At 47.5% G+C, this 18,765-nt stretch overlaps 1 protein-coding gene across 1 annotated transcript in view; it reads right to left on the reverse strand.

Moving 5' to 3' along the window:
- Positions 1 to 5,946, reverse strand: part of CLDN34 (claudin 34) — a 63,614-nt gene extending 57,668 nt beyond the window's left edge. The window contains exon 1 of the mRNA XM_029601842.1: positions 5,863 to 5,946. The gene's annotated coding sequence lies outside the window, so the exon portion shown is untranslated. The remainder of the gene's footprint in view (positions 1 to 5,862) is intronic.
- Positions 5,947 to 18,765: the final 12,819 nt, after the last annotated feature.

Raw genomic sequence — 18,765 nt, forward strand, 5'->3', positions numbered from 1 at the left:
CCGATGCAATATGTAAATGAGCTGCCGCACTAAAACACACGCACTAAGGATAAATTGTGCATCTCTAGTGCATCCTTGGCATTGAGAACCCAGGAGACCGTAGCTGTGTACAGGTTATCAAAATGGACACTCAATTTACGAGCGTCTGTTTTATCCCACAGCAGCAAATTTACATGCACAATATACATGGCCTGGAGTGTCTATACTGTGCATGTATATTGTGTGCCCTGAAATTATTTTTCACTCAAGCCTTTTTTTTTTTCCAGGTTGCTGCTTCCTGTGGTTCCTCCTACTTGTACTGCAACGATCCTAGGTAGGAGGAACCATGGAAAAGCAGTATCTTTGGTTTTTAAGTATACCCTTGACGTGCAGCAAGACTTTATGTCTGCTCCAGGGCAGGTGTAAAATTTGATGGGTTAAAAAGTGCACCTCGGGTGCCTGGGGATTTTTTGCATTGCAGGGTGATAGCTGATAGCCTCATCTGCATGGCATTTACATGTGATGAGCGCTATTAGCTACGCCTTTGTTTGGATGCGCGCTTTGGAGGCTCTTATCCCCTTATTGCATCAGGGGTTATAGAAGCGCGTCCAAAACGCCCGTCCAACCGCACGTTACCTGTGCGCTAGGCTGGGTGCACTTTACTGCATCGGCCTCTCCCTGTTCGCTGCTTTCAGTTTCACATCTGATCTGCCCAGCAACTGCGCTGCAGATTCTAAAGAGAGTTCTTGTTTTCAATGGGTGTTTTGTTTTCTCAAATAAATCCTAAACTCATCAAGTGGCACAGCCTCCAACACAACCTGGGGTTCCAGTCTTGATCCATAGAAGAGGAAAAATCTGTTCAGCAAGTGGCAAGGAACTTCTATTCACCAGAAGCCAGAGGAAAGGTTTGACTCGAGCCAGCCAGCCAGTCTCTGACTCCACTGAGGAATTTCAAGAAGGACCAGATAACCTTTTCTTTGAGCTAAATGGCAAAAAACTTGTGGGAGAAAGTGCAGTGTGCAAGTGTGCTGAGAAGTAAACCGAATAAGAACTGTGTCTGCATCGAATGATTTTGAGATTCTCGAATGAACTGTGAGCTGTTTCTGATTCTACACTCCTTCCTCCCCCGCCCGCCCTTCCCCTATCCTAAGGCAATATTTCATTGCCATCCCCCCACCGCCCTATCATTTTATCGTACTGCAATATTACAAAATTGTTCAGTTAAACTGAGGTAAACAATCTTATTTTAGTTGCAATTATTGTAAATAGATCTTTCTGTAAATAAGTTCCTTCTATTTTGACGGTTGTTTTTTATTCTCTTTTTCACGCTACCTATTTTTTCCCTCTCTTCTCCTGTCTCCCTTACCCCCCCCCCCCTCCTCTTTCTGGCCTGCTCCCATCCCCTGCCCCCTGTTCATTGTAATTCCTCCTTTATTTGAGTTAATTGTAAACCGGCGTGATGTGCCATACGAACGTCGGTATATTAAAAGTTGTTAAATAAATAAATAAATAACTAAATACACTGTGGGTTTGTCTTTTATCATTTTTCTTGATTCGGAACACAGCTCCTGGTAGACTTGGTGAAACTCTTAGTGACCCTGCAAGTGTATTCCTGCCCCCAATTCACAGAACACATGCTCCGCCAGCCTGCACTGAGTGAGTCAGTGCTCATCGGGACTGGAAAATGAAGCCCCCTTCCAAAGGGTGGCGGGGGCAGGTTACATCCGGATATCCAATGGCACTGAATACATACACATAAAGTTATCCAGGTAACTGACCAGCCAGCACCCAGGGACTAAAGTGAAACCACCTGCTGGCAATGCTCCCAGCACTGCCTCGTTTTATCTGGCTGAATTTTGTGCATACCGTGATTTCACCCAACAGCAACATTTGTCTGGCTGTCTCCCAATGTTAGCCAGGCAAATGTAATGCATGCTGTTAACTTTAATCCATAAAAGCTCCCGATGTGCTTGGACATTGTAATGCTTCAGAAGCACAGATGCAGGCATTTCTGGGATCTGCATTACCAATTTTTGTGCCTATGCTGTATGGCAGCTTTGAAAGAGGAGAGGGAACAAAATCATTATGCTGTTATTCTAATACCCAATTAAAGCTGGGCAAATGGAGCCACAGGAAAACGAAGCGCTTTGCCCCGTGCTGCAAAGAGTTGCTGAGAAAGTTTATAAGGGACAGGAGCTCTTCACTCATAGTGCCTGATGCATGGGTGGTGGGGAGGGGGAGACAGGAGAGAGGAGAGAAGAGGAAGGACGTCTTTTGTAAGTGCAGTTCTTTTAATGCAATGCCTGCAATCACTTCTAGGCAACTTAGGTCACCTGTTGCATTGTCCTCTTACCGTGCAAATTGCAACTTTGTGTGTACAGTCAACCTCACAGGCGGATTCGCATGACCGGTTGTTTCTTTAGGAGAAGAATTGCTAGGGCAGAAGAACTGCATCCTATAGATTTGTGGATCCGTGTGCTGCCATTTAAAGATCCAATGTAATAAGGCACGCGGTAAAGCTGTGGAATGAAATTCAGCAGTTTTTTTAACCCACTTGGGAAAATAATTTAACTCCCAATACAGTAAACAAGTGGTTTGCTAATACCTCAGGAGTTAAAATGTGCACCATAGGAACCTGCTCTGTGGGTGTTTGAGCAAACTCCCAGTGTCCGGGAGAGAGAATTTGTGTTGAGTTTAGCACCCCTAATCATTTTGAAAAATTGGCTCCTATGATGTGTCCTCCGTCTTTTTTGCATAGGCTAAGTACATATCTTAACTCAGAAGGGAAGGGGAAGTTTAGGAGGAAAGGAGTAAGATCCAGCACTTGCAGGAAAAGACAGCACCGGCAAGGAAAAAGCCAACTGGAACAAAAAAAGCGCTTTGTGTGTGTGTTCTGCACATACAATTTAGCTGCCTAAGCAACATCAAGTCCATATTAAATCATTAGCATTAATTCACAAAATAGTTTCTAGCTCTGAAAATCTGCATTGCCTTTCTAAAATTCTGGTTCAGTGAATTTCACCACGCATGCTGCGTTCTTCTGAGCAAGAGCTTTTAGTTGTTCCCGGCCTTCATTATTTTAGACTACAAGAAACATGATCCATTGAATATGTTTGTGCAAAATTATAGAATACAAATAAATAAATCCCGACTCATAGGTCCCAGCAGCAGAACAGCTACTGCCCGTAGACTATCATTAGCCTTGGAAACTTTACTCCACCTCAGACCAGGAGTTAAGTTTCCAGCACCAGGAAAACAGGAGGTAAATCAGCGCAGCTCTCTGCGCTGGGAGGGAATAGCTAATGCCACCATTAGCATGGAATTTCCATGCGAGGGCGCTAACTTAAATGCACATTTTTTGTGCACAGAACTCCCCTTTGGTAGCAAAGGTTGTGCACAACTGCAGGTTAAACTGTGCGCTCTGCTGAATGTACCTTATTACATTGGCCTCTAAATCAGCAGTGTATACATCAGCATCAGAGACTGATTTAAAAAAATACAAATGTCTTCTTCTTCCCAGAGAGATGTGGGGCAACTCTGGGCAGTCTGAGAGATCTGTTCAGATCTCATGCTGAGTACACTGGGACTGTTATCTCATTCATATCGGCAGTAACATAGCAATAGTTGGCACTACAGCAGTCAATTAACGCTCTCCAATTCAGGGGTGGCCAATCTTTGGCTCACACCCTTTTCCCACCAGCCTCTGTCCTTCCACCTATACTCATCAGTTTTATCTAATCTCACCCTGTTCCCACCAGCCTCTGTCCTTGTTTTATTTATTTAAAATCTTTTCTATACTGTCGTTAAGTTAAATACCATCACAAAGGTTTACAGGAAAGCACATAAAATGATGATGATAAATGTATAGGAACATACATTCTAGACAGGTGCCATTAAGATTCGGCTACATAGTTTTATGATCAGTACTATTTGGTGAATGTGATAAATCTTGTCCTTTTATACAGGTATCATATCATTTACAAGTATAATTTTATAAGCTGTATATTTTATGTTAGCAGTAAGGTAAAATAATAAAATGCGCACAAATTAGGTGCTGTGTGCAGATGTTCTACTGCCTGTCCCCTTCTACTTTCTATTCCCCATTCTCTTTGTGATAAGCTTGTTTAAAAAGCCACGTTTTTAAACTTTTTAAAAAAAGATTTGATGTCTCTTTGTAATCTGATCTCTAGTGGCATGGTGGTTCCATAGATGAGGTCCTGCTTCCACCTATACTCATCAGTCTCCCTTTATCTAATCTCACCCTGTTCCCACCAGTCTCTCTCTCTCGATCATCCCTCCCTGCCTCCACGCGTTTCAATTCTCACATTAGTCCCTCTCTTAGTCCTTCCACCCTGTCACCACCAGGCTTGCTCTCTCAATCCCATTCTCTCCCCTACCAGTCCCTCTCAATCCTCCCACCCTACCTGACTCCCATCGGTCTCTCAGTGCCATCTTGTCCCCCCACAGGTCTCTCGCTCTTTCTCTCTCAATCCCAACTTGGCCTCACCAATCCTCTCCTCCCCACTCTAGCGTGATAAGACCCTAATGCACACGATACAGGCCGCATCGCAGCGGTAGTATTTAATTCAGGGGAAAGGGGAAAGGGAGGCGTGTGGGCAGGGTTATGGGCCCAGCAGCGCTGCAGATGATAATCTTTTCCACAATTTCGCCGGCAGTACTGCAAGAAATAACAACACCTTTTCTTGCGGTGCTATGGGGGCGAAAGTGTGCAGCCCGGCCACAACTGCAGTGGGCAAAAATGCACCGTTGTGATGCGGCCGGTTGCATACTTTCGCCTCCGCCCCCTTTTTCCCACGGGCCGTCATTCCACTATATTTAGCGGAATGATGAATCCAGGGGTTTGTCAGACACTTTAGAGCTCATAGCAAGGGCAGTCAGTTTATTTTTAAGTCGCTGTGTGGAATCATGTCAAAGGCCTTTCTGAAATCCAAGTACACTACATCCAGCACTCTCCCCTGATCCAGATCTCTGGTCACCCTATCAAAGAAATTGACCAGATGTTATTTGACAAGATCTACCTCTAGTAATCAGTTGGAGTCCAGAAACTGCACTATCCTCTGCTTTAGCAGCAATTCCATTAATTTGCTCACCACGGAGATCAGACTAACCAGTCTGTAATCCCAGTCTCCTCCTTAATAATAATTATCATCATTATACAGATCTATACAGTGTTGCACGGGGACTATAATGCACTTTTACATTAGTCTAGCAGTAAAAACAGTAGGCAAACAAGGATCTAACAAAAGTAATAAAGCACAGAATAGTATTTCGTATTGTGCTCCCCCCCCCCCCCCGAGTCCTCCTCATACCCCAAAATAAACTCTCCAGCAAACCAAGTTCTCACCTTCCCTGCCTGAAATTTGTGCTGAAAGCCTCCTTTTGCAGTACATGCACCATGTTATTGGGTATGAAAGAAAAATTCTGGTCCAACAATTTGTGGAAGCAGAAGTTCCATGATAAGCATCACTTGCAGTAATCAATGGTGGTGAGATGCATGGGTTTGTTTCTTGCATCTGCTGCTGTTCTAAAACTATAACTGCAAATCATCCGTGCTACCGACACCTTCCGAAGGCTACCTCACCCTATAATTTGTTTGATCAAATGAATCTGGTTACAAAGCTCAACCTGCAGCAAAAACAAACAAACAAACAAAAAAAAACCCACCTTACAGTTAGGGTAAGCTCTATCTTTGCAAAGTCCAGTTCAATGACCCAACAACTCGCCAGTCCTCCGTGCCAGTCTTTCAATAACCACCCAATGAATCGCAGCAGAGAGAGGTAGCAAACCAGCCCACCTGCTCAGCGACTGAAAGCAGCCAGCAGGAAGTTAAACCAGCAAGAAAAGCCCAAAGCTTACTCTTACTTTTCAGCTGGTTCCCAGACGTCGGTTCGGCTGAACGGAGGGATGGCATGAGACTGGGGAGGAAAGGATGGCCTGTCCCTTACAAGTGCTGAGCCTTCAGGAAGAGCCTTGCACTACAGCACACGCATTCCCTTCACCGTCACTCTCCCATTGAGTCAACAACGATGAAATAATACAGTTAATAATTAACACGCTATGGCAATTATGTCAGTTTTGCTATATGATATAATTTCAAAATGCATATGAATATATATTTGTTGAACTAGCAAACTGGAAGACCACCTAAGTTTTAAACATATTTGCTTAAAAAAAACCCCCCAAAACTAACACCAGTGTATGCTGTTTAAGGAAGCTGGCAAAAAAAAGACTTCACCACCTGTCTTTTTTAACCACAGTGCAAATATTTAATTATCAGAGAGCTCTTGACTGTCTTGTAAAGGCACTGAAGTAGGAATTCTTGTAAAAAAGTACAAGTCTGGTGACTTTCAGAACAGAAGAGGAATTCACTTGGGGGATGAGATTTGTGAAGGTGGGGACAGGGAGGGAAACAGCGTAGCCCAACAATTTACTCCTGCTCCTCTGGACTTCCAGTTCAATTGGTACCTTACTACCATCACCAGCTAGAGCTATTATGCCACAATTCTTCATTTTCAGCTAACAAGGGATTCTCCACCACTTGCATTCCCTCACTCTACTCCCCTTCATCAGCCAGCCATCACGGCAAGGTAAGGGTGTGCAGTGCTACAAGTAATACTCCTGGGAGAATTCTGAACAAAAAATTTAAAATTCTGCGCAGAAAACGGAAAATTCTGCATTCTTTATTGTTGCGTCCAGCGGTCTCAGGCGGCTGCAACCTTTGTGCCTCACCTTTCTCTCTGCTCTCCCCGCTAGCCTTGGGAAGATGGCTGCCGCCGCGTCTGCATGCCGCTCTCTCCATCGTCCCCAGAACAGCTATGGCAAAGTCTCACGCCATGTTTCTCCTCCTAGGGTGCACACGCCACCCACGTCTTTATCCACGTCATGGCGGAAACCTCAGGGGCGTCCCCCTCGAGTGACATCACGCCATCCGGGTAGTCTTGTTTGCTAGCTCATCGAGTTAGCAAGGATTGTGAATGGATGGAAAGCCTCCAAACTAAGCTATTCTGCCGCTTCCTTGCTGCCGCTGGAAGCTCTCTCTGCCCTTTGGGGTATTCTCTAACCTGAGTACCCGCTCCTCAGGGGCCCTTTGCTTTCTTGCAGGTGCCTATCTGGGATCAGGTACTCACTCCTCGAGGGCCTGCTCTCCCTGGTTCGGTGCCTGTATACAACTACTTCTGCCTGCTGGGATCTCCATCTATACAGCCACCATCATAGTGAGTAATCTAACATTGTCAGTCTGTCTCATCTATAGCTCTGCTGCACTGGGAACCTGCAACTGGATCTCCCTATACTATCTATGTGAGACGGGTCCCCTCTGCCGAGGGTCCCTGGACTGCTACCTCTGGAACACCTCACTACTGCCACCTCTGGTGGTATACATCAGCTGTACTATAAAGACAATATGGGGCGGATTTTCAGAGCCCTGCTCGCGTAAATCCGCCCAAAACCGGGCGGATTTACGCGAGCAGGGCCCTGCGCGCCGGGAGCCTATTTTACATAGGCCTCCCGGCGCGCGCAGAGCCCCGGGACTCGCGTAAGTCCCGGGGTTCTCCAAGGGGGGGCGTGTCGGGGGCGGGCCCGGTCGTCGCGGCGTTTCGGGGGCGTGTCGGCAGCGTTCTGGGGGCGGGTACGGGGCGTGGCTACGGCCCGGGGCGGTCCGGGGGCGTGGCCGCGCCCTCCGTACCCGCCCCCAGGTCGCGGCCCGGCGCGCAGGAGGCCCGCTGGCGCGTGGGGATTTACGCCTCCCTCTGGGAGGCGTAAATCCCCCGACAAAGGTAAGGGGGGGGTTTAGACAGGGCCGGGCGGGTGGGTTAGGTAGGGGAAGGGAGGGGAAGGTGAGGGGAGGGCAAAGGAAAGTTCCCTCCGAGGCCGCTCCGATTTCGGAGCGGCCTCGGAGGGAACGGGGGTAGGCTGCGCGGCTTGGCGCGCGCCGGCTATACAAAATCCATAGCCTTGCGCGCGCCGATCCAGGTTTTTAGCAGATACACGCGGCTCCGCGCGTATCTACTAAAATCCAGCGTACTTTTGTTTGCGCCTGGAGCGCAAACAAAAGTAGGCTATTCGCGCGCCTTTTAAAATCCGCCCTATCTGTGTTTGTTACGTCCTGAGTCTAGCCTAATACTGTGGTCCCCCTCACGGGGCTCCTCCCCGTGGGCATGGTCATCTTTACCGTACCCAAGAATCCACTCAAACACCTCAAAACCATAACATTTTATTGGTCAAACAAATACAATGTATACGACAGTCTTTAAGTAAATTACATTTTAAATAAGTACAGAAAAAGTTATTAGTTAAGATACAGAATTTTAAATATTTTGAGCAGAATTTCCCTAGAAATTCACTGTAAGAGTATCCCTTCCACTCTCTCTCCCATTCCCCTGGCCTCTTTGCCCTCTCAGGCCCCAAATTCTCTACCTGCCAGGTATCTCTCCCCTCACCTCTAGGCTCAATCCCTTCCACTCTATCCCCACACTCAGAGTTTGACCTCATTCTCAGTACTGCCCTTCACACAGGCTTCCTCTGTCCCTCTCCTCTCACACACACACACACACACACACACACACAAGGTCCCTCTAGTGCACATACATACCCCCCTCATACAGGTTCCCTCACTCTTTCACACACACACTTTCATTATAGGCTTCCTCACTCTCTCGAACAGGCAAATTCCCTCATACAGGTCCCTTTCTCTTGCACACACACATCCCCTCATACAAGGTCCCTCTCTCTCTCGCACATACGCACATCCCTTATACAGGCTCCCTTTATCTCTCACACATACACCTTCACACAGGCTACCTATGTCTCTCTCTCTCTCTCATATACACACACCCTTTCCCACAGGCTCTCTCTCACACAAACAATCCCGTCACACAGGCTCCTTCGCTCACAAACAAACAAGCATCCTTATACAATCCCTTTCTCACACACATATACACACTCCTTCACAATCTAGTCACATGGGCTTCCTCTCTCTCTGGCACCCACACTCAAGCACCCCCCTGCTCTCTGTCACCCCCCCTGCTATCTCACACACACACACACACACACACACACACTTCTCTACACACACTCACTCTCACCGTGGCCGTCATCTTCGCCACAAGCAGAATGTGTCATGTTCAAGGGCGAAGAAGAAGGCCCCAGTGTGCCACGTGAGAGGGGATGGAATTCTGTGCGAATTCTGTGCTCCACAGTAGTGCAGATTTCCCCCAGGACTAAAGTAAGCAGGTATGATCGGGAGTACCATTATGAAATTTTTTGTTGGCACACAGTACCAGCAAGACATAGAGGGGTTCAGCCCCTCTCCTTCAGTCAGCCTAACGACGCAGCAGGAGAGAAGCTCTTAAAGTACCAGAGCAATCATTTTCTTCTTGGTGTGTGCTCTCTGATCTCACCGTCCCCCCCCCCCCCCCCCCCCCATTCCCACAGTCCCTGTGTCAACACCACAAGTCTCCTGTACACAGTCTTATAGGGCAGTGAAATGTTTAAACTTGGTTGAGCAAGTTGTTTCTACTTGTGGCTCCTGTGTGTCATAGAAAGGATTTCAAAGTGTAATGTGTAAAGAGTGTATTGTGGTTAATGTGATTTCCCCCTGTGGGAAGTGTTGGAGAGGATAAAAGAGCAGGGAAGGTTTCAGTTAGTAAAAAGGTTACCTGTTGGTCAAGGAATGGTCCCGAATTTCTTGACAGACAGACCGGTTCGGCACCCAAGGATTGGGTTTTGAGAAGGAAATATCACCCTGAGAGCAAGGGTGGGGGCTCCCCCAGAGTCACCCAGCAAAAGAACAGCAGCAACTGGAACCCTCTCCAAGGGTTTGAAGGGGAAAAGAGGAAAGGGTTGGGAGAGAGACACACCAGCGGTGTCTCAGGATGCTTGTATGAAGCTACTAAAGACTGGATTTCAGAGTTAAAGGATTGGAAGACAGGAAACTGTGAAGAGACCAGTTGGGACCAAAAAGAGAAAACTTGTGCCCGTAGGGATCCTGGAAACAGGGTTGAAAGTTTCTCGTTTCCTCCTGCAAGAAAGGGAAATGAGTAGCTTGGGGCCATCCAAGATCTAAAGTGCGTACATTGAGATGTACTGGGTTTAAGAAGAGATTTTAAACAGTGTGGCTGTTGCATGACCTGGCCGCGTTGGCAGCGCAGCCGGCCCTGCTCACCTCGCGCTTCTGTCAACCAGCTCTGGGCACCCCTCTCTCGTAACCACAGCCAGTTCATGGCTTCCTTGGGCTCTGAGTTTGCCATCGTCCTCACTGGCCTCATGGCGGAGCTCCCATTGGGGCTCCGCGGCGTCGGCGTCCTCGGCCATGCCCGTAGGCACACGCGTGGCCAAAGTACAGTCCTTTAAAGGGCCCAGGGCGGGAAAACCCACGGGGGCGCCTCCCGATGACCTCACTTAGATGCACTATTTAAGGCGAGGCCCTTTCCCCAGGACCTCGCCTTGGCAATCGGGTCAACATCGTTGGTGTAGTGAGTTTGCCTTCGTATTCCAATGCCTCCTGTTCCAGTGTCTCCTGTTCCAGCATCTCCATGTTCCTGTTCCCAGTGGCTCCGTGTGTTCCTGTATCCTTCCCAGGTAGTACCTCTCTGGACTGACCCTTGGTACTGACCTCTGCCTGCTTGACCAATCTCCTGCCTGCTTGACTATTCTCCTGCCTGCCATCTGGAACCGACCACTGCCTGCCTGACCATTCTCTGTCTGCCGCCTGGAATTGACCTCCGCTTGCCTTGACTACGCCCGGACTGATTCTGGTTTTGACCCCTGCTTTCGCTTCACTTGGACACTCTCTTCTGACCTTCTGATACCATTGGGCCTACCTGCTTGGAAACCAACTGCGGCTCACACTTGGCTAGACCTACAGGCACTGCCTGCCTTGCCCAGAGGACCTCCCTGAACTGTTACCTTCCTGAGGTCTCCGTAGCTTCCTCTTCAAGTCTAGCTCATCCACTTTGCATCAGCCGTGCACCCTTGCTCGTGATGGGCAAACCCCTCCGCTAGCTCTCCGGGAGACCACCGGAGGCCCACCTAAGTCCAGGTAATCTGGGTATCCAAGGGCTCAACCGCAGCTCACACTTGGCTAGACCTACAGGCGCTGCCTGCCTCGCTCGGAGGACCTCCCTGAACTGTTACCTTCCTGAGGTCTCCGGAGCTTCCGGTTCAAGTCTAGCTCATCCACTTTGCATCAGCCATGCCCCCTTGCTCATGGTGGGCACACCCCTCTGCTACCTCTCCAGGAGACCACCGGAGGCCCACCTAAGTCCGGGTACCCAAGGGCTCAACCTGCGGAAACCCCGGACTGTAATTGGTGAAGCTCCAGCTAGCCTCTGTCTCCTTGTGTGCTCCGCCTCCTGGTGGCAGGCGCTCTCTGGGTCCAACCAGAGGGCCGTATCCATCCTGCACTAGGCCAAGGGTCCACCTCCAGCGCAACAGTTGCCTACTACAGGCTGAAGAGTGGTGTGTATATAGAATGTAACATAAAGTGTCTGAGGTTTTCTGGAAGACTGAGAGTGAAGTCTTACTGGATTTGCCTGGAGGATGTACGCTATATTTGCCTATAATTCTTGAAGATACTTCTAATAAACTATTCTTTCATTTGGAGCACAAACGAGGATGTGGACAGTGGCTTTTTGCAAGTGCATGAGTGTGTGTCCTGCAGAATATCTGTCCCCAGCCCACGACCCAACTGAGATTAATTTCCTTACTTTGGGTGAGTTACCCCAGGCTCCCTAAGGCAGAGAAGGTGACTCCCAATGGACAGAGGGATCACATAGTATTTCAAAAAAAGCTCTTTGAAATTCAAATCTGGTCTACTTTCCTTCCTTTCTTCCCTCCCCTCACCCATGCACCCCATCTTCTGCTTTTCTTATATAGATTTGCTTCTGGGGAAAAGATTCCATTTTTGGCTGATTCACCAATTAAGTAAGTTGTTGATTCTTTACCACTTAAAGTGTGTTACTATATTTAAGCCCACCTACACGCCACCTGATTTAGTTCCTTCCTACTATAAACCTTCTCAGTCATGGTCTTGCTCTCTTGATTCAAAACTGCTTATATCTTTTTGCTATATGACTTGTCTGTCTATCTTGGAAAGATTGTAAGCTCCAAGGAGTAAGGATTGTCAATTACATGTCTCTGCCCAGTGCTGTGTGCATCTGAAATGTGCTGTACAAATGACTAATAATAATAATAATAATAATAAAAAGATGATGTGAGTCATTTGCCTATGGGGGAATATAATGGGGTGATATAAATGTTTTTTTAAAAGAAAACAAACATTTTGCTTTTTTAACATAGAATCACTACCAGGGCAACTCAGTGGTAAGCACTTGGATTCAGGCTATAAGGAAGAGCTGAGTCAGGTCCTCTTTTTTTCAAGGCCTGTTTCATAGCAATCTGTACAATACTGGGCTGGGGAGGATCTGGCATTGCCCGTTCCTGCAGGGAGTTTACACCAGTCCTGGTATTTGAAATTGCATTGTAATGCATTCTAGTATTTGTAGGCTTTGCCTCTTTTTGAAATCAGCAGTGCAGGCACCAGAAGAGGTTTTGTCAAAACCAGGACTGGCCTAAAATCTCCCTCCCAGGAATGGGGTGACTCGGTGTCTATGAACATTCTCTTTTTCTGCATGCATTATCCAACTGCTAATAGATCTGACAGGAACAATTCTAACAGCAAGCACTATGTAAATGAGAATTATTTTGTAGTAACACAGTAAATGAAAGAAAGCAGCGTGGTTGCCATGTTAGTGCACTTGAATACATGGAAATAAAGGTTAACAAAGAAAAACAAAAAATATATAAGGTGATTCTTTTTATTGGACTAAATTAATATATTTCTTGATTAGCTTTCCGCAACTAATACTCCCTTCTTCAGGTCTGAACAATCTATAAAAAGGTGTCACATTATATATCTATATATTATTTGTTAACCTTCATTCCCATATAGTAACTGATGGTATGTAAAGGTCAATTTTCTCATTTAGTCTACCAAGGAGATGGTCAGTCTGGGACCAGTAAGAATTAAAATCTGCATGCCACAGATAGTGACTCTTTTTGGAACCCTGATACATCCCCAGCCTGAATCTTTCTCTGTCAGTTATCACACTTGTACGATGGCTAGAATTCCCTGCCACACTATGGACTGACTCCATAGTGTCCCCAGCTCTTGTCAATCTGATGAGTATAAAACCAGGTTACACAATCAAACCCGCATCTCACATCAATGTGCAGCCATGCTGGCATGCCAACGCGATTGACAGGGTGTCTCTCTTATAGCAATATTCAAAACAGAGAGTTCTGGAGAAAACAGAACTGTTCAGATATCGTGACCCTCTTCTACGAGTTAACAATTCTCCAAAGACAATGTTGTACATGAGATTTGAGACCACATAGGTTCTTTCTTTAGATGTATCCGGGACCGTGAATATTTGAGGAACAGTACATACAAGTGTAACCCCCTGTACACCTGGAGTCACCTTCCCAGTCTCGGGGAACAGGGGAATTAAATCTCTGCACTGAGTGCTGGGGATCCGCCATCTTTCTTTGGGCTTGTATGTGAGCCATTTGAGCCGATCTCGGAGAGTATGATATTTCCTCTGAAGAAGGCCCGAGGGTGCTGAAACATTGCCAATGTCGGGAATGCGAGACAGCATTTCAGCACATGAATAGCAGTGTGGGATATATATGAGTGGAACACTTTTAGACAAGCCAAATTGATTCAGAATGAATTTTAATGAGAAGAATAGTGAAATGATTTTTAATCTGTTTAGTCAATAAAATTTAGGTGGTATTAAAATGAATAAAAAATTAGATAAATTGATAGAGTTGAGAGATTTAGGTATAAAATAATAGGATTAAAGTACTGGGATTTAAAATAACGGGGAAAAGTATATGAGGTTAAATCAGGTGCTCATTTGTATGATACTGGTTGCAGTCCATTGCGGACAAGAGCCTGTAGATTACATTTGAGATTACATTTCCCATAATATTTTTGGTTTGAGTCCTTGTTCTTTTGATATTTGATACTCACTGCTTAAGACCATTCAGTGCTCCCATAAGGGAAAAACCTCTATATCAATATAAAACCTGCGAGCACTGTTTTCTTCGATAGACTCTTGTGGCATAGGGGCCACACGAGACTAAGAAAGATGCACTTCTTCCTCATATTCCCTTCTCATGGAAGCAGGCTGCCTTCCCCAGCCTCTGCCTCTTCCTCTGATTCCAGTACAGGAGCTTTTTCTAGAGGCTATGGTCCTCCTCCCTCCCATCAGTGATCCAGATGTGATACAGACAGGGTGATCCATCAAAATGCAACTGTCCTCTATACAGGAACATGACCGAGGTCCAGACTGGCCTTGCTGTGTGGTACCCATTCAAGGAGATCTGTGGTGATTCAAACCTGCCCCCATCTTTGATAAATGTAAATCAGCTGTGGGATATTTCTTACTGCAATGTATGCTGTTAACTCTTCATCAAAAACACTCAGCGTACTTAAGGAAAGTAGCCTGATAGCAGTGCAAGGGGTGAGTGTGTCTATTGTTGTACTGTGTTTTTTTTAATATATTTTGTATTGTATTTTACTGATTTCTTTATAACCTATTCTAGGTGCTGCACAAAAGGACAGGTAAGAAAACAAAGAAATGAAATGAAATACAATATTGGTGCTATGATGCTGGTTGTTTCCAATAACAGAAGATTGTTACAAAGAATATTTTTTTCCAATCTTTATAAGTTTTATAGCAAGCACAACATAGCAAATGATAACAGAATGAAACATCATACCAATAACTTTGCCCCTACCCGGCGTGCACAAATGTATGCCCGATTTTATAACATTCGCGCGCATGTTATAAAAATCAGGGGTCGGCGCACGCAAGGGGGAACACACTAGTGCATCTTGCGCGCGCCGAGCCCTCAGGGAGACCAGCTGACTTCCCCATTCCCTCCCCCACCTCCCCCTCCTTCCCCTACCTATCCCGCCCCCCCAGCCCGAACCCCCCCCTGTACATTTATCTCACAAGTTATGCCTGCCAGAGGAAGGCGTAACTAACGCGCGCTGGCCAACTGCTGGCGCGCGATCCCCTGGCATAGCAGCCGTGTGGAGGCCTCTGGCCACGCCCCCGCCCTGCCCAGGACTGCTCCACCCATGCCTTGCCCCTTTTTGCAAGCCCCGGGATTTACATGCGTCCCGGGGCTTTACGCAAGTCGCCGGGCCTTTTGAAAATAGGCCCGGTGCGCGTAACCATTTTAAAATCTGCCCAAATGGACCTTATACAGATACGTTCGACAAGAAGTTACTCAAAAAGACACAGTAAGAAAATACAGTTAAATCAAAGTAATAATGGTGGCGTTAGTTTAGGGCACAATTATTCTTTTTACACAGAAAAAATTAAATTAAACTCTCGGAACATGCTTAGCTGTATTTAGTGATGGGTGTCCTAACATAACAGAACATTTAAGCTAGCAGTTGAAACAAGTTTTGATCACTATGACAGTCCAGTTACAAATGTTGTAAGTTAATCTGTGGAATTACACATGCATGAAATAAACACGTCTTTGCTGTAAAAGGCGACTTGCAGTCCAGTAGTCGTTCTAACCAAAATTGGCACACTTTTACATAACTCCAAAAATTATGCCAATAGTGCCTTTAGTCGTAATGCATTTTATACAGTTATCTGTGGAAATAAACGTTGCCTTGAAAGCTCTAGTTTGTGATATAAACATTCTATGAAGTAATTTGAATTGATTTTCATGAAGCAACACATTTTCCATAAGCTTTGGAATTTGTTTCAGACGTTGCTGCAGATCATCCAGACATATTTGTCCCAAAGAATCTAAATTCCGTTTCTCCAATAGGCAACTAGCTGCAACATGAAAAATCATTTTGTAATGTAACAGTGCATAGTGATTTAAGGAATACAGCACAGGACGATTTATTTACCATCTGCAGTTGCAGAATCTCATAAAAACTTTGTATTGGAATATTTTCATAACCAGTAATTGTTGCACGCACAGGCTTTGGAAAGATGTTGTGCATGGGAGACCATGATCAGCTGTTGCGCGGGAACAAGAGAAGTGTGCCCTTGGACCTTGGCGAACCGGGAGAGGAGCTCTAGGAATCACCGAGGCAGGTGAGATGGAACTTCGCCTGGACAGTGACCGGAAGCCCAGGCCCCCGCTGACCTGCACAGCCTCAGTGAAGCCAACCACACAAGGTTGGTCTCTGAGTGGTCCTCCAACCACTCCAAGCCCTTTCGGACCTGCTGCTGGGTAACGGCAGAGGCGGCAGGCCAGACAGGAGACAAGGGTGGATGAAGACTCTGGAGCATGAAGTCTCAGACGAGGAATTTAGAACGTGGAGACAGACGAGGAACTTGGAAGAACTCAGAACAAGGATTCAGACAAAAGTACTGGGTGAGAACTGCATAGCAGAGCGCCCTACACAGCTGCCCATGCCTGGTCGTGGACCATGCTAAGGGCGAAGCAAATTCCAGGAGAAGTAGTGGAACTTGAGACTGGAACATGTCGAAGATTCAGTAGAAGCCTGCACCGGGGCGTGCCCTACACAGCCTCCTGTGGCCGGTCGCGAACCACGCTGGAGTGGAGCAGGTTCAGGCAGAGTCTTGGTCATGGACGGAAGCAGACAGAAGGGAATCCGAGGGTCAGAACAAGATTCAGGACACAGGACCAAGACGGCTTCAAACAGGGAAATTCAAGACACAGGATCAAGATGGGACTTGGCTTCAGGTGAGGGTGACCCTCCGGAGGCTTGTGCTGCAGACAAGAAGGTCTTGTACTATGAAGCGCCCTACACAGCCCCACATGGACTGATCAAGGACCATGACAGTGGCACGCCAGGAAAGGTGGACGCAGGAACCTGGGAACTGGTTGCAGAGGCGAAGACAAGAGCATCAGGACCAAAACATCAGGAACACAAAACATCTGGAACACCAGGACTTGGAACAGGAACAGAACCACGGAACTGTTATTGTTTGTAAGGTTTTGGGTGGACCCTTGGACACTGTGGCTGCTGACCATGCCCACGGGGGGAAGTCCTGTGAGGGGCCACAGGTCAGGCTCAGCTTTAGGACACACAACACGGATAGATCTTTTATTAACAGTATTGAGGAGCCACCAGAGGTGGCAGTAGTGAGCAGAGATGAAGCCCAGCTGGGCTAGTAGTCCCTCAGGGCTCTGGAACAGCAATCCCTCAATGGCTGTGCTGTAGTGAATACAATGAAGAATGCAGGGTTCTGGAATAGAGCCTCGTTGGTTGAGTACTCACACTGCGGTTTCTCTCGGTAGGAATCACAGGAGTTGGAGGAGAGGCAGGCCCTCGAGGAGCGAGTACCTGGTTCCAGGGAACAGCTCTGAGAGAAGTAGATGGTAACTCACTGATGGTGTCGGCAGCGGTATCTTCCAGGCAGAAGTGAAGTCCAGGTAGCAAGTCCAGGAACATGGGCCCTCGAGGAGTGAATACCGGTTCCAGACAGCGACCTGAAAGAGAAGAGAGAAGCCCCCGAGGAGCGGGTACCCCAAATAGACAGGCCTATCCAGTACTGAGCGGTAGGAAGAGCTGCGTTAGTGCCTATGGCACCCGCGGTTACCGCCCGCACAGTGCAGCTCACCTACCGCTCGATCCTGAACACTAATTATATGTAAATGTAAACCGCGTCCGTAATGCCTTAGTCCCGCGCAACCCATTTTACTGGATAGAGCGCCTATACAGTATCCTGGGTGCGCGGGCCTAAGGCTTCACGCCACGCTGGTATCTGTCATTTCAAATGTCATTTGAAATGACAGATACCAGGAAGCAAAAAAACCAAAAGCAAAAAGTAAGTCGCTTCGCCGCTTCACTCTTCCCTCCTCCCGGAGCAAGGCTGCTTTTCGCGCCCTGTTCCGGGAGGAGGGAAGAGTGAAGCGGCGAAGCGACTTACTTCTTGCTTTTGGTTTTTTTGCTTCGCCGCTGTCAGTGTCCCCCCTCCTCTCGGAGCAGGGCGCGAAAAGCAGCCTTGCTCCGGGAGGAGGGGGCACACTGACAGCGGTGAAGCAATGGCGAAGACAGCGGCGAAGCAACGGCGAAGACAGCGGCGAAGCAAAAAAAACCAAAAGCAATTTTGGGTTTTTTTTTCAAAAGCGACAATTTTTTTTTTTTCCCAAAAGCGACTTACTTTTGGGATCTGTCAAGATCCCAAAAGTAAGTCGCTTTTGGACGCCTGCCAACTTACTTTTCTGAAGCCATCATCAGGAACACATGCGATCGTAGCTCCTCCCGACGAAGACAAAGATGGCCGCCTGCACGGGGGAAGCGTACAATTGGCCGCTCAAGACGTGACGTCACGTCTTCAGCGGCCAATTGCACGCTTTCCCCGTGCAGGCGGCCATCTTCGTCGGGAGGAGCTACGATCGCATGTGTTCCTGTGATGGCTTCGCCGCTGTCTTCGCCGTTGCTTCGCCGCTGTCAGTGTGCCCCCTCCTCCCCGAGCAAGGCTGCTTTTCGCGCCCTGCTCCGAGAGGAGGGGGCACACTGACAGCGGTGAAGCAAAAAAAAAAACGAAAAGTCGCTTTGCCATTGCAGTTTCCGTGGCAGCCCCAGTCCGGACATCGGAGGGGGGCTGCAACGTTTTTTTCGCTTTTTTTTTGGCTTCGGGAGCAGGGGAGAGGACTGGGGCTGCCACGGAGACCGGCACCCATGATCGCGGCCGGGGCAGGTGAGCGGGGGCTGGGGGAAAGCTTGCCATCTACCCTTACCCCTGCCTCTAC

Source organism: Rhinatrema bivittatum, chromosome 5 (assembly GCF_901001135.1).
Source record: "Rhinatrema bivittatum chromosome 5, aRhiBiv1.1, whole genome shotgun sequence".
Taxonomy (NCBI): Eukaryota; Metazoa; Chordata; class Amphibia; order Gymnophiona; family Rhinatrematidae; genus Rhinatrema; species Rhinatrema bivittatum.